At 41.5% G+C, this 27,225-nt stretch overlaps 1 protein-coding gene across 1 annotated transcript in view; it reads left to right on the top strand.

Annotated features, from left to right (window-relative positions):
* Positions 1-27,225, top strand: part of PLXND1 (plexin D1) — a 160,542-nt gene that overhangs the window by 19,350 nt on the left and 113,967 nt on the right. The gene's annotated exons all lie outside the window — the stretch shown is intronic.

Here is a 27,225-nt window from a genome sequence, read left to right as displayed (position 1 = left end):
TTTGAAGGTCTCTTAGCTCCCAATCAAAGCAGCAGAATGCTGCACCGAATAGCAGAGGCAATTTAAGCTACTGTTCTGTCTGTCTAGTTCAAAATTGTGCAGTATCATTGATTTATGAGAATGTACAGTAGATTCTACTGCTCTTACACCATTTCTGACACTGAGCTAATCTCATTAAGATGATCTCACCAGTCTCCAATGAAGTTCCTGAGGCTTGGGTGTGTGTCATTATGCATCTGGTGAACAATCAACTCACCAGAAGCTGCATAATATTGCATGGAATGACTGCATTGGGGGATGTTTCCAACATGTAAGCAACTCCTGGTCTGGCACTTGTGTAGTCACAACCTACTGCCATTTCAGATATCCCCTTGAGTAAGATGTTCTCTGCTGTGAGTGAAGATTGCAGACGGTCATCTTCTGCATAAGAGAACGAATTTCAAGCAAAAAATATTTATGCTCCAAGACCAAACAGTTCTACTTTTAAGCAGCTTCGGGGCTTATTCCAGAGTAAGTCCCACTGAACATAGTGGTACTTGCTTCTACATAAACAGGCATAGGATGATGGTGTAAAATGTGCAAGGGCAATTTTAGCATTAACTTTGAATTTCCTGGCTCTTGTGGTTTTCTCTCAGGCTTTGCATATCATTTGAAAATGGTGTTTTGTGGTTCAGCAACTGAATAGCCAATAGTTACTTTTACAGTAATGATTTGTTGAATAAAGTGTATTGCTTGAGTAAATTATATAAACATTTCTGGTATGTGTACACTTGGGTTTAGAAATTGAACATAAACCAAGAAAATGTTCCCAGAGTAAAAGTTGAATCCACATGGGAATATGACGGAACATCTACTTACTGTCCAAATATACTCAAGCCTTTCTCAGCAGGGTTGGGTTTTTAAGGAATTGTGCTACTCTGAAGTTCTAGTTTATACTAATCCAGAAAATCAAAACATGACAATGAATTTTTTTTCCCATTTCCAGCTGAAATTTCCACAAAAATGAAACTGGAACTTGACTCTTAACTTAAACTTTTAAGATTAAAGCAATAATTCCTATAACAGATTTAGACTGCCATCCGAAATGCATTTGTTGGGGAGTAAATCCCATAAAACTCAGTTTGATTTACTTTTTAGTAAACATGTTTTTTTGTTTTGTTAGTATCACATCTTTGGGGAAGTAGTCGGATTTCTGGAAAGCTGTCAATAGCATAGTTTAATGTCACACATTAGAGTACTTTCCTTGTAAACAAATAATTGACCTAAGTGCACAACTTTTAACTCTTAGTTCCAGACTTTTATGGGTTGAGGTGCCTCCTTGAAAAGATTAAAGTTGCAGTTATGTGTTAACGGGGCCTTTCATATAACAGTGAGATATACCGGTATGCGTTTTAAAAATTGGTTTCCCTCTGTTCAACTTCCGGAGATAGCCATAAAACCAAAGACAAGTGAAATTATAATGAAGTTTGGTACTCTTCTCTGGATTACCACAATAATATTTTGTAGCACTAGAAGGTTAAAAAAAAAAGTTAAAGGACCGCTGGATGGTTAAGTCCAGTCAAAGGCGACTATGGGGCTCGCTTCAGGCCGTGGGAGCCGGTGTTTGTCCACAGACAGCTTTCTGGGTCATGTGGCCAGCATGACTAAACCACTTTTGGTGCAACGGAACATTGTGACGGAAACCAGAGCGCACAGAAACACTGTTTACCTTCCTGCTGCAGCGGTACTTATTTATCTACTTGCACTGGCATGCTTTTAAACTGCTAGGTTGGCAGGAGCTGGGACAGAGCAACGGGAGCTCACCCCGTTGCAGGGATTTGAACCTTCTGATTGGCAAGCCCAAGAGGCTCAGTGGTTTAGCCCACAGCTCCACCCACTCTCAAGATATTTGCTCTCAAGACAGTTAGCATATAGTAAGGAGTTAAGGCTACAATCCTATACTTTTTCTGATAATAAGTCCTACTGAACTCAGTGGGGCTTACTTCTGATTATACTGTATACAAATAGGATTGCACTGTAAAGCTCTTGGTGCTTCTTGGGGGAAGGCGAATTGAAAAGTAAAAATTCTTTCTCGGTGATGAAGCTGCAGATCTAAAGGAAAGTCACTTGTTTATTCATTGAGTAGTTTGTGAACTGAGAACTCCAAGCCATGTGCTCTGTCAATGGAGAGCAATTGTCCTCTCTGTAGATCTTGAACTATATCAATAGTTTGTGATTAAAAATAAAGTGAATTCAGTAGTGAATTTAGCATCAGGATAATTAACTTTCAAGTGCAGCTCTTCCCATGCTCAACAATTATTTCTCTATCTGCTGAGCAGCAGTTTCAGCTCTGCTTTCCTCAGCAAGTGGGGAGAAAAAATTTAAAAGTAACCGAAGAAATGAAAAATCTGTTTGAAATGATCCCTCTCTTAGGGAGACTGATTGAATTTATTGACATATTTCAGCAGAAAGAGCAGCATTCCTATCGAACATCTGTTTAAGAATTCTGATGGATTCTAACAGTGTGAGACTTTCTGGAATCTGTGAAGCTCCAACCCCAGAATGGGCTGACTTGAAACTGCAAATCAAGCTGTATGCTCCTGATTATTGCATCCACTGTGCACCCGCCACTGGTTTGGGATAAGTATCCTGTATCTGCCCTGTTGCTTCTTTTGAAATACTGCATTTTGATGCATTGCACAAGTGTGTGTGACACATGGAGCCTAAATACTTTTGATTCTATGCTCATGTTCTGCCCATAATTCTCATCCTCTTGTGAGAGAATAGGAATTCACTGCTGATGTGAATCTTGATCAGCAATGGAGCGCTATTGCAACTGTGACCAGGGTAAGCAGCAATAAATTATAGGGAAAGGTGATAAATTATACAGCATAATTAACTGTGATCTCTTCCCCCTTACTGTAAATCAGTGTGGTCTTATTGATGTGTGTAGATTTAGAGCACTGGACTTTTCACACCTACATTGCCTCTTCTCAAGCCTCAATCAGGTGAGAGCAAATTCCCTTTGAGGAATGAGGCACAGCAGAGGCTGTGGTATCTTTAGGATATATGGTTTATTTACACAAATATACAACGAGGGAGGGGCTCACAGCATTAACATCCCAAGAGGGTCTTGCTTCTGGATCCAAAAGGAAATCAACTATTGTGCTCTAACCCTTTCTCCATCTTGTCACCTTTACCAGCCTACAACACCTAAAGGACCTTTTTCTCCTCTAGTTTGTTGGCCCTCATCCAGTCCATTACCGTGTTTCTCATATTATAAGACATGTCTTATATTTATTTTTTTCCTCAAAAAACACACTATGGCTTATTTTCAAGGGATGTCTTATTTTTTTCCTCCTCCTCTTGCTGCGGCCAGCATTGCTGCTGCGCCTATCACTATGTCTTATTTTCGGGGTATGGCTTATATTCCTTGAATGCTTAAAAATCCTGCTATGGCTTATTTTATGGGTATGTCTTAAAATATGAGAAACAGGGTACCTAGGCAAGGCAACAGTCCAGCACATCCACTGCCTCACCTGCAGAGGTAAAGGAGAAGTATTGCTGACAATGTCCTCTGAAACTGCGGAAAACTCCACTCAGCAGTTTCATATAGATGTTAAACAGCATAGGGGATAAAATTGAACCTTGAGGAACTCCACATTGAAAGCCTGGGCTGAAGAACTTTCTCCAAGCATCACCCTCTGGAACCACCACAAAGCAGTGCCACCTACCCCTAACTTGGACAACCGCTCCAGAAGGATATTATGGTTGAAGGTATCAAAAGCTGCTGAGAGGTTGAGGAAAACTAACAAGGACTTCCCTGTCTCAGACCATAATACAGGGTGACCAAAGCAGTTTCTGTGCCAAAGCCGAGCCTAAATCCTGTTTGAAATTGGTCTAGAAAATCAGTTTCCTCCAAGAGCACCAGGATCTGGTCCATCACCAACCACCCAAGAACCTTGCCCAAGAAGGAGAGATTGGCAACTGGGGGACACTCCTTGATCCTGGTATCTTCAGTGTCTAGGAGTGCCTTTTACCAGCTTTCACTAATATGCCAGTTGTGACCATTCCTAGACAGGGAGAGCTTGGGTGACAAAGTTTTCTAAGGGTTTAGACATGATTGTTACATGGGGCTTTGGTCCAGAAGCTACAGTAGCTTAACTACATGCGACACCTCCTTTGAAAGTGTTGCATTGGCTGTCAATTGCTGTTGTGCTAGATTAAAAGCGTTACTTCTGGTACATAAGGAGCCTCATGCAGTTCTGGACCAAGGTATTCCACCCCTACTAATCACTCAGTTCTGTGGATGAAGATTTGTTGATGATGCAACATGCCCTTGCAATAAAGCAGGCTGCGACCCCAGCACGCGTTTTTAGCATTGCGGCACCAGTTCTGTGGAATTCTCTTCCCCTAGAAATGAAGAAAGACCCTTTTCTCTGTATTTCCGACTGTTATGTAGTGTTATTTTACCCTGACTACCTTAGGTGGAAGGAATAAGTGATTTATTATTGGTTACATTGAATGTGCTGTCATCTAGTTCACATCCTTCCATGCTTTTAGACTACACACTATTAAAATGATAAAATATCATTGGAATGAAAAAATGAGCGACCTGTGAACAAAGGTTGGGGGTAGATTCGAGATTATAGGAAATTTAGGCCTAGGAAGAATCCAGATTCAGTTCTGTTAAGGCTGTTAAGGAATAAGTGCTGCCAAAAAAATCTTACGATAAATTACAGACATTATAAATCTTGCAGTCACAAGTCTTATGGAATTGGCAGGTAGTTTCTCAACAGCACTGATCCAAATTTCTGTGTAAAAAAGGACTGTGCAAATGATTATGTTAGTATTTAGTGGGGGAAATAGCATTTTTATTAAAATATTCAGAATTTTAAAAGAAAAGATAAAAAAAGAATTATATTGCTTTTAGCAGCTTAAGTAGATTGGCTTTCATTATATTTTGGTAGTAGAACAGGCATGTCAAACTTGCGGCCCTCCAGATGTTTTGGACTACAATTCCCATCTTCCCCAACCACTGGTCCTGCTAGCTAGGGATCATGGGAGTTGTAGGCCAAAACATCTGGAGGGCCGCAAGTTTGACATGCCTGTAGTAGAAGTTCAAATATATTCACACCACACTTTCTTTAATTTTTGATGCCAAAAAAACTTTTTGATTATTGCAGCTAAAAAGTGCTCAAAAGTGAACATGCTTGGTGACTACTACTGACATTATCATATTTGCATCAAATATATGTTTATGTGTTTTATAAAATAACCATTTGAAAAGATTTCAAGCATAGATACTATCTATTTGGTTGAATAGATTTATGCTAGAGAAATGAACTTCAGATTTCAGCAAGTTGCTTTTGAAGAGTTTCTCTTGAATGATAGTGATCTTATTCGATCACTTGTTGGCCACCATTTCTTATGCCTCTGGTTTAAATTACCAAGGAATCTAAAGACTCCAGAAACCTATGAACCAAAAGTGGAAATGGAGAAGGAATTCTTCCAAATCCAGACTGAACCCAAAATATACAATGTTGGATCCAGTTAAATCCATGTCTGTTCAAAGGGATATCTGTTCTTTGGCTTGGCTTCCTTCTGTTGAAATGTTAAGATATTTCATCATTTGCTGATGTGTGTTAATCAACTAAGGCACTTCTGAGGCACTTCTCTGTGTGCCTCCACCTTCTGAGGGAGGCAGGTGGGTCACTAGCCAAAGGGCCTTTACAGTTGTGGTGTCCCACCTGTGAAACTCCCTACCCCCCACCCCAAAGCTTTTTTCTTTCAGCACCAAAGAGCCTTTTATTTAAGCAAGACTTTTAATCTGGTTTTATTGTTGCTGCTGCTGATTTCCCCTGGTTTTTTCTTTCTTGATAGTCTGCTCCTCTGCTTGGTTATTTCACTGTAATATGCTGTGTGTTTCTTGCTTTCTCATTTTGTTTCATAACTCTAAGATACCCTTGGGAGTTTAATCTGAAGGTGGGATAACAATGTTTATAAATTAATACATAATAGTTTCGGTAGAAGAAGAAGAAAGCAGAGAGGAGCCTGTGGTTCCTTTTGTTCTGGCAGGACTTGTGTGTCTTTAAACAGCAGAATGACAGAGGTCCAGCAGGTAAGCATCTCCCAGTATTGTATGTCCATGCCAGGAAAAACTAAAGACACACAAGTCAAGCCAGAAGCAAAATGTGATGTTTCTAGCATTGTATAAGTGGGAGGCTGTTTGTGCTTCTGATCTTTCCTTCAGCCTCCCACAAAAGCTTCCCCAGAGGGTCATGGGGTGAGGGCTACTGAACATTGTGGGCCAGGCCACAGTGGGAAGGGGAAATTGTCCAAAATCCGTCAGAGGAATCTTGTGTTCTTGTGGTACAAGATTCCCTTAGCAGATTCTGGTTAATTCTTCCTCTTACTGCCATTCCATATGGCACAGACCATAATGTCCGGTTGGTCCCCAAGCCTATGGAAAGGCCTTTCTGGTAGTACAGGGGACTGCAAGGGATGGGGAGGTAAAGGAAAGAGCTTGCCTTCCATTCACACAATATTGGATACATCCTATGGAGAACATAGAGAGTGTGCATTTATTTTACTACACCCTTGTCCTTTTTTGTAATGTTAGTTGAGTTTTATCTCCTGAAGTGATCTTAGCAGGTTCTTACTAGCTCTGAGAATGTACCTCAAGAATGTATAACCTAAAAACAGAAACTTTAATTTGGAGCAGTGAACAAAAATCTTCACTCTTAACGATCACTGTCTGGTGAGACATTCCATCTTTCTTACTGTTCACTAAAGTGAGTGAATCTCACCAGACGGTTTATGTGACTGATCTGAAAGTTCTAAAGTTTAAGAAGTGAATCTGAAATGTAACATTGTCTTTCATGCCTCTCATCACTTTCTGACTTTACTGAGTTCTGGTACAAGACGCACACTGGATTTGATATATTTACTTGATCTTTCCAAAGATTCTTTGAAACATCTGTTTCTGTGAATGTTGGAAAGAGCTATGAAAGTACAGTGATGTTTGAGAAAGTGTTTTATCATATGACTATAGACTACAGTTGTCGGCCATATTATTAATTATAATCAATTGTTCAATTACTTTGGATGTTACTTTTAATCAATGTGCTCAGTGCTATATAGATTCTTGCTTGTGCTCACTACATCCTTGTGAGGCAGTTTAAGCAAACAAACAAAATATGGTTTAGTGATGGAAGTATACTTCAGATGGGTTACCCCTCCCCCCAAAAAATTCTTAATCCCAACGTAAGGTGAATCCAAACCCTTCAAATTTGGGGTTGCCTTATAATGAGGTTTGTCCTTCATCACCAATACTGCTGTGTCCTGGATTGTTTTGAGAATAGCTAAGCACAGCTGGAGCATATTCACCCTACAGAATGAAATTGGTTTAACAGTCCCTCTTTTGTGAGAACCCTGGGAATTGTGGTATCATGAATTCTCAATACTTCAGCAACTACACTTTCCAGAATTCTTGAAGGAGCCATAGTCCAAACTGATCTAGAGAGGTATCAGAAGTTAAATATAAACTGGCTGTGCACAGGATGTCATATAGAGGAGGAAGAAAGGTTGTTTTCTGCTGCTCCAGAGAAGCGGACACGGAGCAATGGATTCAAACTACAAGAAAGAAGATTCCACCTAAACATTAGGAAGAACTTCCTGACAGTAAGAGCTGTTCGACAGTGGAATTTTCTGCCAAGGTGTGTGGTGGAGTTTCCTTCTTTGGAGGTCTTTAAGCAGAGGCTTGACAGCCATATGTCAGGAATGCTTTGATGGTGTTTCCTGCTTGGCAGGGGGTTGGACTGGATGTCCCTTGTGGTCTCTTCCAACTCTATGATTCTATGAAATCAGGGTATCAGAAATCTCTGAGTACTTGCCCTTTTGTGGACTCTCCATATGGCCTCAGACAAATCATCTAATCTTTCTGGTATTGGTTTGATGCTTTAATATATTCCCCGTTCACTCCCTCATGATGTTCCATTCATTTATTCGAATAATCCAAAAAGTATTGACAAAGTAGTGGTGGTAGTACAAAATTAAAGCAATACAAAATAGTAAAGCATTACAAAAGGGAGCAAGGAGGACATGTTTTAAAAACACTTATCAACAACCAGCATCCACATGTATCATCCCTGTATTACAGCATTCTGGCTTTAACTTTCCTTATCCCCATTTTCCCCTCATACTTGCCTTATGTTTGCCTATTGCTGTACACTACTTTTTCATGAAAAGCTAAAGCTATTCATTCCATTTTTGGGGTATCTGTTGAATCAAGTTCTGATTTATGACTGCAAATCTTCCTATTTCCTCCTTTTCTCCACACTTTTATTTCTTCACCATTGGGATATATAACATTTTTTTTGAAACTCCCATATACATATTTGTATGAACAGGTTTGATCTGCTGGTTACTTCATTCCCAAGGTCTTTAAACACTTCACAGTTCCAGGATATGTGATATAGTTACTCCTTATTACTAACTTTGACACCCTGAGGTGTCTTATTTCCTCCTAAGCCAGTCCAGTGGGAAATGATTGCACCTGTGTCAGTTTTTAAAAATCATAATTTTAAGTTTGAGATCAATGGATGATTGTTTTATGTTTGCTTATAAAAGCCTGTTTTGGTATGCTTATAAAAATAAGCATTGTGTGCAGGGGCGTACCCAGGATCAAAACTAGGGGGGGGCAAGGGGCGGGGCCAAGGCACGGGAGGGGAGGGGCCACAAAGTGGGAATGTGGGTGGGGCTACAGAGCCCAGGTGAAATCAAAATAAACCTGAAGCGACGGCGGCGAAGGGGAGAAAACCAGCGGCCGCCTAGAGGAGAAGAGGGAAGTCTGGGGGTGGGCGGGGGGGGGGGAGAGAAGGGAACCAGGCTTGGATCGGGGCCTCCGCGGAGGTCTGGAGCAAAGCCCCGGCCTCCGCGAAGCTATCCGAGGCTCCGTTGCTGCAGCGGTCTCAGGCGCTGAACGACTCCCGACGTTCGGGAGACCTTTGAGCACAGCCGCGCTGTGCGCATGCGCCCTGCACGGCGGCCGCCGGAGTCCACAGCCGCGCTGTGCGCATGCGCCCCGCTTTGCGCATGCGCAAAGGTCTCCCGAACGTCGGGAGCGTCAGCCCTTGCCCCCTCCCACACAGCGCGGCTGTGTGGACTCCGCACGGCTCGGGCGCAAGAGACTGCTGCGGGCGCCGAACTCGCGCTCCGCTGGGCTGTCCTCCGCCTCTGCCCACCAGCCCCGCCGGCAGCGCCACTCTTGCCCGCAGCTGCCCGACCGGCCCTGCCTCTAGAGTAGGGCAGCGGCCCCTCCCTGCCCCGCGGTGGGTACGCCCTTGATTGTGTGCCAAATTACTGGCATGCTGTGCTATCAAACTCCCTACTCTCATCAGAAATAAGATACTGTACAGTACTGGGTTAGAAGATGGGCCAGTCTTCCCTGTGCCAGTAAATCTGAAACAAATATTTCTCTTTCCTATTCTTCAAACTTTCTTATACACATCAGTGTGAGAGAAGGTTGTTTCAAAAACAGCTTTAATAAAATGTGTGCCACATCAGCTGTCCTCGGTATTGAGTAAATTATGCAAGTTTGAGCGGGGATGAATTCCTCTGCCCTTTCCCATAATTATATTGGCTGTGCAGGATTAGCAGGAAAAGATATGCAAAGATCCTGCATTTCACTAAACTAAGCAGACACATGATTAAGTACAAGCAAGGAATAGTCCTAATGACTACAAAGATGTTATTTGTACATGGGTATTTTTCAGAACCAGAGCTGTATTTTATTGCTTCTGAAGCACTTTGAAGATCAGAGGGGCACTGTATTAGTAGCAGTATTAAGAATATATCCTCCAAAGTGTAAGAAGCCAAATTTACCGTCAATCCAAAATTCTGTCTTCTGGGAAAGTTAGGATATTTTTGAAGTCCGTTAGCAAAGCCAAAGCTAAACATAAATGAGAAACACAGCTTGAATGGTAAAAGGGGGGTTCTCTTGAGAACTGAGCAGCTAAGAAAATATAGCTTGAATAATGTAGTATAGTCTGAATAAATCAGATGACTTATTCCAAACAATTTCAAAAGCGACATTTTAGCTGCGCTTTCTAAATTGGTAGGATGCCCTTGCAGAGAGGTGCTTTGACTTATGTCTCCTGTCCCAGGAGAGCATGGGCAGAAAAATAGCATTTTCTAAAAAGGGTGATTTTAAAGGACACAAAGGATTTAGTTGCTTAAACATACAATATTTTGGCTATAAGAGGCCTTCTAGAGACTGTTATTCATTAATCCATCAGTCCAGCCATTGTTCAGGGATTTCATTGTTTAATCTTAAAGTATTGTATTTAACACAGAATGAATAATAATCTGTCTTCATAGCTAGTAAAAAGGATGTGCATTCTCAAGAAAAGGGCAAACACTTCCCTCAACAACTTTAATCAGTTGAACACTCGCTGCCTTAGTTGCATGGAGTTTATAGCCATTCCTCCTTTTCCTTTATGACATAAAACACCCACCCTGACCACATTCCTAGGCTTAGGTGTGCTGATAGTGTAGAGAAACTTGTGTAATGAAGCTGAGTAGTCTTTAATTTTTTTAAAAAAACATATGCAGTCTTCAATAACGAAAAGAAAACCCTGTTAAATAAGTCCCGCTGGATTGTCAAATTAGCATTCATTTTAACTTGCCCTATGACTAGTTCGTTATTTGAACTTTTGTAATTCAAAAGAAAATGTGAGGAACATGGAAAAACTCTAAAGAGACAACTGATGAGATATTTTTATAGCAGTATCTGCATTAGAGCTGATGCTGGCTTTGACCCCCCACGCCACCCCCAAACTTATATGCTTATGTTTTTTCAACCTCTGGGTTTTTCAGGACATAGAAATTGTTCAGTTTTAATAGGAAGCATTTTGCTAAAGATCCATCCTGAAAATGTTATTCTAAGGCAGGCACCCCCAAACTTCAGCCCTCCAGATGTTTTGGACTACAATTCCCATCACCCCTGACCACTGGTCCTGTTAGCTAGGGATCATGGGAGTTGTAGGCCAAAACATCTGGAGGGCCGCAGTTTGGGGATGCCTGTTCTAAGGCTACCCTCTAAGATATCTTTTCAAAACCACACAGCTACTCTGAAGTAGCTAATTTGAAGATTAGTGCCTTGAGTTTGTGAGTGAGTTTAACACAAATTGGACTTAAGATGTATTATTCCATGGACTGAACCACCTCGTAACTGATTAGTGGTTCTAGCTGATGGAATACTTCATTGCCAAAGTAACATAGCAAGAAGTTTTATGAGATCATGACTTTTGTCCGTGATGGATAGTGTGGATTTTAACTTATTCCTGTGAGGAAAAATAGTTGAGAAATCTGTGAAGTGATGAAAAGAAATACTGGGATTTTTATAGAGAAGGATTTCAACTAGTTGTTCAAAAACTTGCTCTTCTGACAGCTAATATCTCTTTGAAAGGAAATCCTGCCATTTTGAAGTATGAATTGATCAGAGAGCCTTCATCATGTGCTAAAGTATTATTAATGGGGGAAGAAAGTAGATTCACTTAACAGAAAGTCTCTTTAAGGGTCAGCCACCGGAAGCGGGAGTCCTATGATGTACATCAAATGAGCCCCCCCTCCCCGGATCACCTTTGGGGTCATGGCATGGCCCTAGCCCACACCCAGACTTTGGACAGGAACCACACACCCAGATCCCTTTAACAGGATACCCTTAACATGGAAGGGCAGGTGGAGGCAACAACCTCCCCTCCCATAATAAGGCTTACTCAATGCCTAACCTTACAAAGTTGTGACGATTGCTACTAGGTAGACGAAAACCAAATGGCTGGTGCCAATTTTGCCAAGTGGAAAAATTCCTACCCGGTCCCGACAGCCAGGTGACCGACCTAAGTCATTGCAAGGCCATAGTCAATCCACGCGGGAAAAGAGGGTGGGCGGGCTGGGAGATCCCAAGAGTGGAGGCAAAAGAGGCTGCCTCCCCACAATTTAAACTCTCATAGCCACGCTCCCAGGCAAACCCAATTGGCTGGCCAGGGTGTGTGACGTGGCTGGGGATGCTGCTGATGTGGGCTGCGTTCCTCCGCCCACTACCGGGTTCCCGCCCGCAAAGTCGCCCTCCAAAAAGGAAGTGCTGACATAACAGTCCAGCTAGCTTCCTGATGAGGTAGTCACCTGGGGTGATGAGCCATTAAGAAAACAAAGGAAAAGTGATGGGTCATTAAGAAAGCAAGAAGAAGAGGCTCTGTGCCAGATGGCAAATGGGTGGGGCTGCTCCTTCAACTCTTAGTGGGAAGGATAAAAGCCAGAGTTGAGTTTCCTGTGATGTAAACTGAACACAAAAAGCTGCAGGCTGGAAAGCCAGAGAGGCAGAACATGATGTTTGTTTTCTGCTTGAGTCCAAGGTTGCAGTTATGGGAGAAACAAGATCCTTGTTGATGCTGTGAACCTCTCCATTGTAGGCTCAGGTTGTAAAGAAACCACAGTCTCCACTGTGCCTCATTTCTGAAAGGAAACACAAACTCTAGGGAAGCACCTGGAACCCCTGGAATCTTGCACTGCTCGGAGGTTGGGGTGGCGTGTAACAATACTTTTTTCTCCCACCCACATTGGTCTACCTTGATCTAGCTTGATGAAGAGTTCTGGAGAATTCAAAAGCTTGCATGCTATTTTGTGATATTATGGTTGCGGGACCAGGCACCCCATATCCCAACCCATATAAATAAGAGACCAATGAGACTGGTTTTGGGTCAAAAGAAGCCACGACTTTATTGAATACAGATGAAAGAGGTTTGGTTTGGGCATGGGGCAATCAAAATACTTTCGGCCCGCCTACCAGAAGTGACGCATTGTCAATCCAAGCAGGGGTTCCTAAGACTTACATCAAATAGTGTGACCCCCCCCCGTAGGGACCTCCATCTGGGGGAGTGCCTTTGGCCCTGGCCCCCGCCTGGGCACACAGACATAGCCACTACCCCCGGATCCCTTTAACAGGATTCCCCAGCATTTGGAAGGTTTTGGCCTACTATGAATTTTGGATATCCCTCTCAAGTCAAACATTTTTTTATATGTAGGATGGAAAATATAGCTCAAAGGCAAAATGCTTACTATATTGCTGAACCAATAACTGCTTTTTTCTTACTCTGTGATGGGGACTAGAAAAAGCTACACTGAAATGCAAAAGGAATTTCAAGAGCAGGGAAAACTTTTTCGTACAAGTAGAAGAAGAGACGCTCCAAATGTAAGGATATATACCATACGAAAACAAACAAATTACAAACACTCTGTTGAAATGGAAACTTTCAACCCCAACTCAGAAGACTGAGCTAAGTGCATGAATGTAGCTGCTCGTGTAAAATCATTAACTGATTTCCTTCTGTCGACCCCAGATGCATCATCATTGTTATTATAAACGAGCATTCACCGTACAAAAGCCAGTGACATCAAGAAAAATCAGTAGAATTAGTTGAGAAAAACGAATAGCTGTTTCATCAGTTCATTGTCTTCTGTCTAGCTACTACAATAGATGAAAGAATTATGTTAGCTGAGCAGACTTCAAAGTGTTTGCTTTCACTGTTTCTTGTTTGTTTTTCTTTTCTCATTAGCATTCCCCCCGTTGATTAGAGTGCTCACGTTCCCCTTTCAGTTCACAACAATCTCGGATCAAATCATGGAAATCTCTCTTAATAGATCCAATTGGAATTTCATCAGAACAAATACTCGGGCATTAGATATAAAAGAGCTTCATGTGGGATGGGAACATGCTTCTAATTAATGACAGATTTAAGTTTTATCAGTTTTGCATCCAGATATGTTAAGAGAGTTTTAGTTTCACGGAGAAGAAAATATGTGCTATATATGAGCTGTTCCTTTCAAAATACTTAGATATTTCATATAGGAAATAATTGTGCATAATACTGTTTAAAAATTCAGAGCTGTTAATAGATATTGCAAAGGAAGCAGCATGTGGGTTAGATAGATGCTGATAACTTAAAAGCATAATAAAATGATGAAAGCACTAAAATTAATGTCTATAAATGTTAATGACCAATAATCCTAGAAAACAGAGGACAGTTTTTTTAAAAAATAGATACTGTAGATTTCATACTCGGGTTGTTATATTCATTGTTGGTTCTACTCAGAATAAACCCAGTGAGGTTCATGGGCAGGGCTAACGAGGTCCATTAATGTCTGTGGGTCTACTGTTTATAGGCTATAATCCATATCATTGGAGGGGGTCTTATATAGGTCATCTGGTCCAACCTCCTACTTACTGTGAATAATGGAAACTGCATTTGATCAAGTTTATACATCTCAGGTTTGTTACTTCTCTCAAGACCTGTGCAATAGGGTTTCCATGAAACAGGCAGATTTAGAGTCCAAGTTAAGAACAGATTGCATTGTTCATTATTGATATCTTTATCCGATACTAAAATAATAATAATATGATTTGTGTCTTGGGAATTTAATCATTAGCCTATAATAACAAACACATTGGGATATTAGTTGCCAGGGTGCCAAAGAGTTCCTTCTGTGGGATTTTGCAGAACCCTACATTTAGCAGATAAATTGTTCTCTGCACATGGAATTCCAATAAAAAAATTCCTTCAGTAGCACCTTAAAGACCAACTAAGTTTTTATTTTGGTATGAGCTTTCGTGTGCATGCACATTTCTTCAGATACAGTGAAATAGAAGTCCCCAGGCACTTATGTAGAGAAGGGGTGGGGAGGGGTGGGGATGGGGATGGGGAGGGGAGATCACTCAGAAGGGTGGTGGAAGTGGGTGATTGACTGACTGATAGCTGTTGATGACCGAAAATGACTGCAAATGGTTTTGCATGAAAAAGCAAGGGTTGAGATGGCTGAAGATCGCTTATCATGTATAATGAGATAAGAATCCGATATCTCTGTTCAAACCAGGTCCCTCCATTGTTTTGAGCTTGGTGATAAGTTGTAATTCAGCAACTTCTCTTTCCAGTCTATTTCTGAAATTCTTTTGTAGTAAGACAGCTACTTTGAGATCTTGTATAGAATGTCCTGGGAGATTGAAGTGTTCTCCTACTGGTTTTTCTGTCTTCTGGTTCCTGATGTCAGATTTATGTCCATTTATCCTTTGGCGTAGGGTTTGGCCTGTTTGTCCAATATAGAGAGCTGAAGGGCACTGTTGGCATTTGATGGCATACACAATGTTAGAAGATGAGCAATTAAATAGTCCTGAGATGGTATGTTGGATGTTGTTGGGGCCAGTAATGATGTTGTCCGGGTGTATGTGGCAGCAAAGTTGGCATCTGGGTTTATTGCAGGCTCTGGTACCAGTGTCCATGTTAAGTCTGGTGGTTGTATTATTGTGGGTGAGGAGTTGTTTAAGATTGGGTGGCTGTCTGTAGGCAATGAAAGGTCTTCCTCCCAGAGCTTGAGAAAGGGAGCTGTCATTGTCCAGGAGAGGCTGTAGATCTCTGATGATGCGTTGTACTGTTTTAACTTGGGAGCTGTATGTGATGACTAGTGGTGTTCTGTTATTTTCTTTTTTGGGTCTGTCTTGCAGCAGCTTCTCTCTAGGTATCAGTCTGGCTCTGTTGATCTGTTGTTTAACTTCATCAGGTGGATATTTTAGTTCTAAAAAGGTTTGCTGTAGATCTCTTAGGTGAGATTCTCTGTAGAGTTGGAACAGATGCGGTTGTAACGTAGGGCCTGGCTGTATACGATGGAATTCCAATTATATATGTTGTCCACAGAGTTTGGATATTAAAAGTTTTTTCATCCTGTTGATAACAAAAAGATAACAAAAACAAAACAAGCAAAAAATATTTCAGTAATTGCAACTCAGTTTATGTTGTACAATGATGTGATTATGTGTGCATGTTCCAAGTTATATGTTGGCCAGGCAGCTAGACTTCTTGATTGAGGATAACGGAGCACAAGTCCAAGATGTTTACTAGAAATCTAGAAGCACCCACTAGCTGTGAATTTTATGTGGTGCTATTTTTGCAGAAAAAGAGGTGCCAAAACTCACCATGAACACCTCCCTCGTTCTCTTAGAATGTGTCTACCTGAGAGGTGCCAGAACAGAGTTCCGGCTGAAGAAAGCCCTGATTTTATGTAATGTCATCACATACATTCTCCTTTCATTCATTCATTTATTTATTCATAGAAAGATGTCATCCTATTTCACACCAAAAAAAAAAAATCATTGGACTTGTTACCTTCCCTACAAGAAGTATTTTGATATACAACTTGAATACCATGTCCCCACCACAGGTTTAAATGGCAAGGTTTATCTATATTTTCATAAATATTTTCCTCTCTCAAAGAAAAGTGGATGTAAATATGTGGTTACTTTTTAAAACAGTAGCTCTGCTCATGAGTAACTGCTGTATTCAAATGTAATCACGTATGTTGGTGATATATGGTTTGTCAGCTGATTTCCATCACTCTGTGTAAGACCTTAGTTATAGCACATTTTGTGAGGAGCAGTATCATTTGAGTAGTAACATAGGCAAACTTTTTTATACAGTATATATTTTGAAACTTTGCCTTCAAACGGTAGCTTTGTATTATTCCATTATGCAAACTTTCTTTGCTACAACGATTTGTGATAACTAAACAATTCTTTCATGTTGTAATCTTTGCAAGCAGCAAGCCCCTTATGGTAGAAATTTCATTGATTAAGCTCTTCTAGAGGAACTATACTGGCTATTCCATTCATAATAGCATTTCACTCTTAAATTTTGGATTCCAGTCAATTGGATGACATTATTTATTGTATTATACTTTTAAAGATTAAAGATAAACAAAGATTAGCATACTTTTGAAAAGTCAAACAATGAGGCTGTAATGGGATATACAGCTGCCATCTGTGAGAAACCTCTGTGTTGTTCTGAGGAAGCAAGATTCAATCCAGGAGATCTCATCATCATAATTTGAGATGTTTGGAGACATTGTTGTAATTGTTACACAACAGTGACTACCACTAATATTTATATGCTCATTTTGTACACAGCCTTGTTTTTTCTAGTTATAACTCATTTTCATACCTTTTTCATTGTTTAGGGGGTTCCTGTGATTTCTTGTACGTACTCTTGGGGACTTAACGTATTTGTTTTGGTCACCTGTCATTGTAAGTCGTGGTTTGAAACAAACTATGGCTTACTGTGAACAAGCAGCCTGCTGGTGTTGCACTCTGCTCAAATCATGTTAATGCCACTCCTCTGTTACCAAAGCCTGGCAGAAACAAGCCACAGTGATGGCTTAGCATTGCATGTTAACTGACACTTGTGGCTTGCTTTCGTCAAATAAACCATGAGCAGAAATGAAGGTTAGGCCTTGGCTTGCCACTCGTGGTGTGTTTGGGAGAAGCAAACCGCACACATTGGTTTTCATGTCATCTTGCGCCAGCACGGTGTCCTCCAAGCTCAGCAAAGAGGAGCAGGGCAGGTGTGATTTGAGGAGTGCACATCAGCACACTGTTCATGCACAGCAAAACGTAGTTTGTTTCAGACTACGGTTTACCAGGACGTGCAAACAGGAGGGGCATGTTTGAGCTGATTTTTCTGTGGAGACATTACACCTAATGTTTAACTGAAATCTTTCGTAACTGAATCCTTCTGTAACTTCGTTTTCCCCACAGCCCCGGTCTGCTGTAGCAGAGAAAAAGTGCAGCCCTTCTCTGTGTGATAGCCCTTCAAGAATTTGAAAGGTGCTATCATGTTCCTTTGTGCTTCTTCTCTAGTCTAAACATAACCAGTCCCTTCAACCTTTCCAGTTTTCATGTAAAATACAAATGCAAAAAAAGAAGAAGTTTATGCACTACAAAATCCAATGAATGGTAACTGTATTGCATCTGCTAATGCAAAAACCAAATTGTATAAACCTTGTAGTGTTGAGACGCTTTGGGAGATACATATTCTGATCAAATACTTGATGGTAGAACAAAAATCACTTTAACTCAGCCTCCCCCTTCCCTTCCTTACAGCTATTTTGGGTTGTAACTCCAATCGTACCTGACTACTGCCCATCCTAGCCTGGGCTGATGAAAGTTGTAGTCCAAAACATCTGGAAGGCACAAGTTGGGAAAGGCTGGTGGCTGAGCCTGAGCAAAGCATTGAGTTCACGTCTCCTCAAGGAGGACGACGACTTTTGCAGTGTTTCATTTCACTTGAACCAGGGACCATAGGTTAAAACAAGGGGCTCTGTTTAAGATATTAAAAACCAGGCAGTTATAGATGAGAAAAGGCAGTCTTTCAGATAACCTGCCCTGAAGCCGTTTTGAGCCTTGAAAGTTACAACTGACACTTTTTAGTTGGATCTGGAGGAAATGGTCTAGGACTCAGTGCATATGACAAATCGCCAGTTGTTTTAAATCACTTTATCTTGATCGGGTAAAATACGGCTCCTTCCACGTATTCTGAAACTACAATGAGAGACGGAAAATACTTTTTAGTGCCAGGGCAAAGGGGGAAATGAATAGGAAGGGAGGAACTCTGATGGGACAGAAGAATTGGGCAGCTTCCACATAAAATTACCGTAGGTCAGGGGCTGAAGTTTACCCACCTGTGTTTTAATATTACATGTGAACACAGCGCATCCTAGGCAGAGACAAGTAGAAATAAAAGTCTAGCATAGCATGAATGAGAATATGGCTGCAGTATATTTGGATATGAATGGAAGTGCTCACTTGGGGAGAATCCAACCTACATTTGCTAGTGTTGCACAATATTATTACCTTTGCTCAACCCTATTGGCATAGGGTGGGCTATTTATTTGCGTGGCGATACCCAGATCCCTCCAGGAGTAAATAAAGACACAAGACACGTTGAATAAGGTTAATGGGCATAAAAAGGCCACAACTTTATTGATTACGGGTGTAGAGAGGTATTGGCTTAGGCATTGGATCCACCCAACTATATCCAACTCCAGCCCATTGTGCTGGCAGTCTGTGAAGGGTTAACCACCGTTGGGTGAGCCCTGCGATGCAGATCAGCTAGGAACTAACCCTGGGGCCACCGATAGGGGCCGTGCCTTAGGCCCTCACCTACCATGGCTTCGGACATGGCCACGCCCCCGGACTCCTTAAGGGAGTACCCTTCAACATTTTGGGGGAGGTGATGGCAGCATCCCCCCCCCCAACGCTAGCCTTTCAGAGATAATCCAATGCCTAACAGTCAGAACCAAAGTTGTGACGAGTTGCTACGAGGTAGGCGAAAACCACCCGGCCAGAGCCAATTTGCCAAGTGGAAAAATTCTTACTAGGCCCCTCAACGGCGACCAACCAAGGTCTGCAGCAATGTCAAAAGGAAAGCCCCGCCTAAAGGGAGGGTGGGCGGGAAAACCGAAGCGGCTGGGGGCAGGAACCAAGAGACTCAGCCCCAGCCACACACTCACCTAACTCAGTGAGCCACGCCCCCCGGGACGTCCAGATTGGACGCGCCGGGGAGCGCCGCACCTGGGGCACGGCCAATGGCCAGGGGGATGGCAGCCATCCCCCCCCCCCAGCGCGTGAAGGGCTCTGGGTTCCCGCAACCTCCCCTCCTGCTATTCCAGAAGGGACTTTTTAATGTAAAAGGCTGAGCACTGCACAAGTCTATACATTCATAACTATTGTCAAATTGTATGATGGTGAAAAGTGTTCTGTACGCTGGATTTATGTCACAGGATAGTATAGTTTATATTTGGAGAGTTTTTCATTTTAATTCTAATGATAGCTAATGGTTTACTTTTAAAAAGTGGGTCTCTTTCATAAGAATTAATAGAAATTCTTTTGGTGTAGTAAAAATAGCTTTGGACAGGAGTCTTCATATGCTCAATATTTATGTCCCATAAATTCATAAAGAATAATTTAATGCTAGCAATGTCATTTTCCCAGGACTTCATGCATGCTTGGAGTCAACAGCTTAATCCTCTGCTAAGTTGCATGAAAAGGACCAGAAGAACCCCTCTGACTTCCTTTCGCATTGTGACAAAAAAAGTTTGAACAGAAATAGAAATACAGTATTTCCTGTTCAAATAAGTTTACATTTGATTTGTAAGAAACTCTCTCTCTCTCTCTCTCTCTCTCTCTCTCCCTCCCTCTCCCTCTCCCTCTCCCTCTCCCTCTCCCTCTCCCTCTCCCCTCAATTTGGTCAAGAACGTTGAAGCTCACAAAATACAGGACCCAAAATCTGTTAAATTCATTGTTTCATTGAGCGTTGCCTTACCACTTCTTTTCTGTGTTTCTTCGGAAACTGACTTTCTGCAAACTAACCTCTCCTTGTTTAATTTAATTAATCTTCTGCCTGGCAGCAAATGGAGTTAATCATCTATCTTATACTCCAATTTTGAGATTTAAGAAAAAAGCCCTTATGTATCATGGTTTTAGATGGAATAAGCTTTCTTTCTTCTCCCAGAATCATATCTTATATATATTTATATATGTATGAACTAGATGAGTTGAAGCAGTTTTGCTGTTTTCGTTAATTGCAATAAGAATACTATATACCCTTCAGTGAAATACCTCTCTGCCAGGTTATATATACTTACAGGTGTACAAAATATGCAGTTCTCTAATGCGGACAGAAAGAAGGGTGGGTGTCTTGTTTGTGTCCTCCCTGGACTTTAATCAGTTATGTGAAACTGGAATAATATCACACATTCTTGATTTTGGTACCAGCTTTTAGGAGCAGGCATCACATAATCAGGTGCTTGGGAGCTTTTCAACCCTGTTGGCAGGGATATAACAGCAGCCCAGTAGGGAGCACTGTCATGCAACTCTTCCCCTACTCATCTTGCTTCATCAGCTGCATCAGCATAAAGATGTTGCAGAATTCCATACAAAACATAATGATAATAATAATAATAATAATACCACCTTTATTGTCAATGTACAACCTGTGTACAATGAAATTAACCGAGCCACACACACCCACAAACACTCAATCTCATTGCACTCTGTGTGCTTGTCACACAACACACCAACCCCGAAAGTCAGTTGCACTATATTATTTTCCATTCAACAGCCTAACAGCCCACGGATGGAAACTGTTTTGTAGCCTGTTGGTACAACTGATTATACTTCTATATCTCCTGCCCGAGGGTAGAAGATTAAAGAGGTGCTGACCGGCGTGTGAATCGACCCTGAGAATTTTTCTCGCTCTCCTAAGGCATCGTTCACTTGCGATGTCATCTAGCGGGCTCAGGGGACAGCCGTTCACCACCCTCTGTAAAGACCTAAACTAGAACTACCAGTCAGTTGAAAAATCATGGGCTCCTAAGTACCATCTCGCTAGGGAAACATACCCTTTACTCTGCCTCCTTTACCCTCCTTGCTAAGTAGCGGGTGATGAAAAAGAAAACTGCGTCCCCCCCACTCCCAAAAGGCATGCAGGCCATACAAATGTTTATGTCTTTCTTTGGAATAATTTTGTAGGGGTGTGGAAGGAAATCGCCCTAAAATTACATTAATAAAATACAGATGACAACAGAAGGTGAAGGATTCTAATTAATGAACTTGAAGAGAACTTCAATCCACAACAGCTGATGCCGTAATAAAGTTGTTAGTATTTTAGTTGCTAAAGTAGTCTTCTGATACGTAACAGGCACGTCCAACAGGTAAATCGTGATCTACCGGTAGATCACTGGACGTCTGTGGTAGATCACTGGCTCCCCCACCCAAAGAAGCTCAACAACTTTGTCTCCCCTAAAAAAAGCTCAACACTTTTGTCCTGCTCCCCCCAAAAATGGGGTATAAAGACTCAGGACTATTCACTACTCTGGACAGAAAGGAAAGGATCACATCCTTTTACTATCTCACAGTATCTCTGCAACAGGCAAGCATCATAAGCAGGCTTCCCTGTATAGGAAGGCCACAACATTGTCATCAGCAAATAAATGGCATGATAAAAAGCTAAATTTTGCAGAGAGGAAACATACAATGCTCCACAAAAAATAAACCCAGAGAAATATGAAAAAAATAATTCACCGTATTTAGAAGATTTTGATGAAAATTATGACAACCAAAGACTATAGACCAGGGGTCAGTGAACTTTTTCAGCAGGGGGCCAGTCCAATGTCCCTCAGACCTTGTGGGGGGCCGGAATATATTTTGAAAAAAAATATGAACGAATTCCTATGCCCCGCAAATAACCCAGAGATTCATTTTAAATAAAAGGACACATTCTACTCATGTAAAAACACCAGGCAGGCCCCACAAATAACCCAGAGATGCATTTTTATAAAAGGACACATTCTACTCATATAAAAACATGCTGATTCCCGGACTGTCCGCGGGCCGGATTTAGAAGGTGATGGGGCCGCATCTGGCCCCCGGGCCTTAGTTTGGGGATCCGTGCTATAGACCCAACCCATCCAGTGTCCTTCCTCATCTTATTCTCTATCCTCTGTTATCCTAGTTCCTCTGTTGGCTTCATACCTTCCCCACTCCAGTTACCAAACTCTCATTTCCAATATGGTTTTACTGTATGCTAGCTTAGAAGTTTTGCGCCAGTCTACGTGCAATAGAAGGAAGTCACAAAAAGATTAATAAACAGTTAACATAAGTTGGGATGTGCAAAAATATGCCCAAATTCTGCACATGGTAGCCTTCTAAATTCCAGACACATGTGTTCTTAAGTTTTACTTTAGCCTTTTGAAATGACTAGGTATTTATTCGTTCGGCACAAAGTAAAACTCTGTACCCAGGCCCACCATTGTGGTGGTGTGTGTTACTGTTTGTCCTATGTCACATGCAGGAGACAATTTTTTTTCTCTATCTGTAGGTTGTCTTTTTTTCCTATAGGAAGGAATGTGAGAGAGTGACAATGCATTGAGGAGAATTGTAGAGGTGAAGCCAAATGTGTGCTCTGACCCAGACACCACTTGGTCTCAGCTCAACGCACATAAGATCTGATGTATACCTCTGACTGAGGTTCCTCCAAGCAGTGGACTTTCTCTTCCTCTGCCCATTATATCTAGTACAAGCAGGAAAATGATATATAGATTATTATATAGATTTAAATTAAAAACAGCCCTCCTGGCTCTTGATATGTTTATGATGAGGCATGAAAGTTGTCCTCTACAGCATTCAAAGTAGAAATCTAGACCTTCTAGTTCAGGAAACAATTATCTTCACCAGTGGTTGCCAAATCCAAGACTGTTAAATAAAGAAAGCAGCTGTTCCTGCCTCTCCCAAGGGCCTTCCATCCTCTCATTTTCTGAAAAGGCCATGTGCATTTGTTTCCAATTTGTAGTGTGCTGTCTGCGTGTGTTTTGCCTAGGTATAACTTTTGTTACAGGGATATCTCATTTCAGAGCGATATGTGCTGTTTTATATTCAGCCAGCCTCTACTATTATACTAATTGCGAAGAAATGTTGTGTTTGAAAAGGATTCACTTGTTGAACCCATTTCTGGTGTGGAAGAAACACACTTTTTGGTGCCTGGTATTACAAAAGCATGAGCCTCCCCTGCTTGGTATGGCAGAATTCACAAAAATTGCTGACATAGATAAGAATCAATATACTTATCATATCCATGGACAACCTTTTGCATTCTGTTGTTAAGAACACATTGCTTATTCTGGTCTTTGGCTCATTTTCCCGTTTCATAGAAAGGAGTTGTGCTGTCAAAGTACTTGAATCAGTTCAGTTGCATGGACTACAAAGGACTAATCAACTATCATTAGTATGGGGAGCCAGCATAAAGTATGCTGGTTTAAGTTAAGCCAGTGTAAAGTATTCTGATTGAAATGCTGTTCAGGAGTGAGGCTACTGCTAACTAAGCTGGCCTAAGCCTGGCAGAGGGAAAACAAACCTTGAAAATAATTTGATTTGCTGGCATACGTCCCACCAGGTTGCCAGATCACATGACTGAGCTGAACAGAGTTAGGATCCACCATAAGTCACCCTTGCTCAGTCCTGTGCCCTGCCAATTCCCCATTTACCATCCTTCACTGTTGCTCCAGCTTCCCTAACCTCAGCTGAGCCAGATGAAGGAGTTAAACTAGCATAGCTCCAGCTGAGTTGGGATGAGGGATTTACGCCAATGTAGCCTAGCTCAGGCATAGGCAAACTTGGCCCTCCAGATGTTTTAGGACTACAGTTCCCATCATCCCTGACCACTGGTCCTGTTAGCTAGGGATCATGGGAGTTGTAGTCCCAAAACATCTGGAGGGCCGAGTTTGCCTATGCCTGGTCTAGCTGTCCCAGGAATCAATCGGCTGATCTGGAGATCCGTTTGATCCTAACACACTCATCCAGGAGATATTTTGTTTGGATTGCTCCCTTATTCTGATCTATAGCCATTAATGGAACTTGAGTATCTGTAGTTTATATTTAGTGGCAACAACTTTGATTCAGATATCACTGAGAGAGAGACCTAGGAACCTGACGTAAAATATGTACAGTGGAACCTCGGTTGTTGAACGTAATCCATTCCGGAAGACCGTTCGACTTCTGAAACGTTCAATAACCGAGGAGCAATTGCTGGTCGTCAAAATCCATTGAAAAAAATGAAGAAATGCGCCTGGAAAGCCATTCAACTACCGAGGTATGTTCGGAAATGGAAGGATTCACTTCCAGGTTGTCGGCGTTCGGGTTCCAAATTGTTCAGCTTCTGAAGCATTCAACAACCAAGGTTCCATTGTATAAGTAGACTAAATTGGGGAAGGACAATTAAATAAGAAAAATGAAAGGGACTTGTACATAGTAAAAAACCAATTGTGTTGCCCAGTTACAGGAAGAAATAAAAGCATTGCTTCAGAGATGGGGTTGGATTTTTGTTTTTCATAGCATTAAATTATGCAGAGCTGCAAAATACATTTTGCAGAGATCCTCATACTTGTAACACATTATCTCTTCTGCTTGGTCTCTTATAAACCATGTCGTATAGTTGAACCTACGTTAGTCTTTCTTGGCACTTGTTTTCAGCATAAAAGGTTTTTAAATCAGCCCTTTCCATCTTGCCTTAGTGTGACTTACAAAGTCAGTTAACTCCTGGCCTAATGCCTTGCAGGATAGGGGAGAATGACCAGACATAGTGTTTGTTAATTTTGATAAGGCATACCCTTTAGTTTGTGGCAACAAATTTGCATTTGAGTGCTAATGAAAGAGAGAGGCTCCGAAAACAGTTTGCAATTCTTCAGTTCTGCCTTGGCAATGGTTCGAGATCTAAACAGATGATAAGAGGTGCATTTGATCAAGGAGAATATTATAGGTCACTATTTCCATACTTGCTTAAGTGCATCTAAAGGCAGTGGAGACCTATGGGGGATACTGCCTGCCCACCCGTTAGTCCTGGTCCACTCAAGACTTCCATACACACTGCCCAGGCTTGTGCCCTGAGGAGGCCACTTTTCTGCTACTAACACAGCGGTTTAACTCCATCCTGGAGGTGCACTCCTTGGATGCCAACAATTACTTTCATCTGTAAAGAACAACTCCCAGGGAATGTTCTGAATGGGAATTGTTTATCACCACACCTGCTTAATCAAACATGATTTTGTGTTTCAGTTCCTTAGGAACAATAGCAGCCTGAAACCAAACTCCCAAATCTATTAAAATTTATATTTTTTGACAAAGCTTGCACTGAAAATGGCAAAACTAATCTCCCTCTGAGAATGACCCATTCAGAGGCGACCTGGTGGGATTGTCCTATTTGATTTGCATCATTGGGGGGGTGGGGATCCTTAACCCCAGTATCAACCCTGATGGCCTATCAGACAGCATTCAGGTTGACTGATTCAGGATACATACCCAGTGTCTATGCCCAAACTGATTTCCATCTGAATCAACAAAGTTGTGGCCATCACAATCCCAAGATGCTTGCTGCTTCAGCACTTCGGAACCCCTCCCCCCAGCGACCTCTGACCTGCTGCGGTTGTGTTTGCAACTTAGCCCCAAGTCCTTGTTCAGACAACATGATAAACTAGACCTTTCCCTTGCTCAGCATCAAGGACCAAGGAGAGCAAAGCTACAGCAAACTCCCCTTGGGGAGCCCAAGCATTTGCACGATCTTGCTAAGCCAAAGTTTGAGTTAGCGTGTTATATAAACCAGGACATTGACTTTAATAATAGCAGGAAGAAATTCAGTGTCTTTTGAGTTGGGGTGGGGTTTTAACATGAAAAGTGGAGAGTTTTCAGCAAGTATATGACCCAAGCCCTTTATTGGCCATTCCACTAGTGTGAATCCTTCTATGATTCATCTCGTGTGTTTCTTCAACATGCAGCATTTCCTTGCTCAGAATCTCTGACCATCTCTTGCTAGACAGTCTGTGATGGCTGGCCAAAAACATTGATAAGTTGTGCAAGAGTCTTCTGTTTAGAGTCTGTGGTGTTGCTGCATTTTCCATGCTCAGAACAATTCTGTAAACCATCAAAATGAAACAGAGCTATAAAGAAAAAAAGTTGCATATCACTCATTTGTTTCTAGTCCAAGGGCTTTTTTTTAATTTACTTGTAGCATACACTGAAGTGTTGTTTGGTTTTTAAACTAACATGTTATCTGAGCAGATTCTGAGATTAGCAGTGCAGCTGTTATTAGTTTTTATTTCCAGTGCTGCAACTTTTACTGCTTTGTTCTTTTTAAATAAACAGCTTTGGCAAGGTTAACATTTCTTGCCTTGGAATCCAGGAAACTACTCTTACCTGAAAGATACTGACATTGTTTGTTTTCATTCTTCAAATGGACCTTGAGCCTAAAGTGCAGTAGGCTAGCTATATTCCTACTGAGAAGCATGAGTTCAGAGGGGTTTATTCAATATGCTGAGGATTGCAACCCAAAACCATTGGAAGGAAATGTTAAGGGACTTAGGTTGCTTAACTTCAGTAATATTGCAGTGTTGTAAAGATATACAGTATGCAAATTTGCCAAACATAGAGGACAGAATACTTACATATGTTTAAGTCAGGGAGATAGAAAAGCCACCTGCAAGTGAGACAAAGAATAAAACCCTGTAGACTTATACAAATAATGATACGATAACCTGTTCAGTCTTTTCTCTGCATGGCATCCTGCTTGTGAGAGCAAGTGCATTTGGTGCTGATGAATTCATCTATAAGGCCACTGTCCCCCCCCCCCGGACTTTATGAATTTTGAGAAAATCTATCAGTGTCATGAGACTACTATACAATTTATCGGGCAAGCTATTTCGGTGACAGATTATGCAGATCTGTATTACACCAAACACTTTTTCAAACAGAAGTAGAAGATCAATCATTTTCAACTATGATTACATTAAGGCAGATAGTGACATTCGCTTTTCATGACC

Source organism: Zootoca vivipara, chromosome 2 (assembly GCF_963506605.1).
Source record: "Zootoca vivipara chromosome 2, rZooViv1.1, whole genome shotgun sequence".
NCBI classification, from domain to species: Eukaryota; Metazoa; Chordata; class Lepidosauria; order Squamata; family Lacertidae; genus Zootoca; species Zootoca vivipara.
The sequence above is the reverse complement of the archived record's forward strand: the minus strand, read 5'-3'. Positions and strand labels throughout refer to the sequence as shown.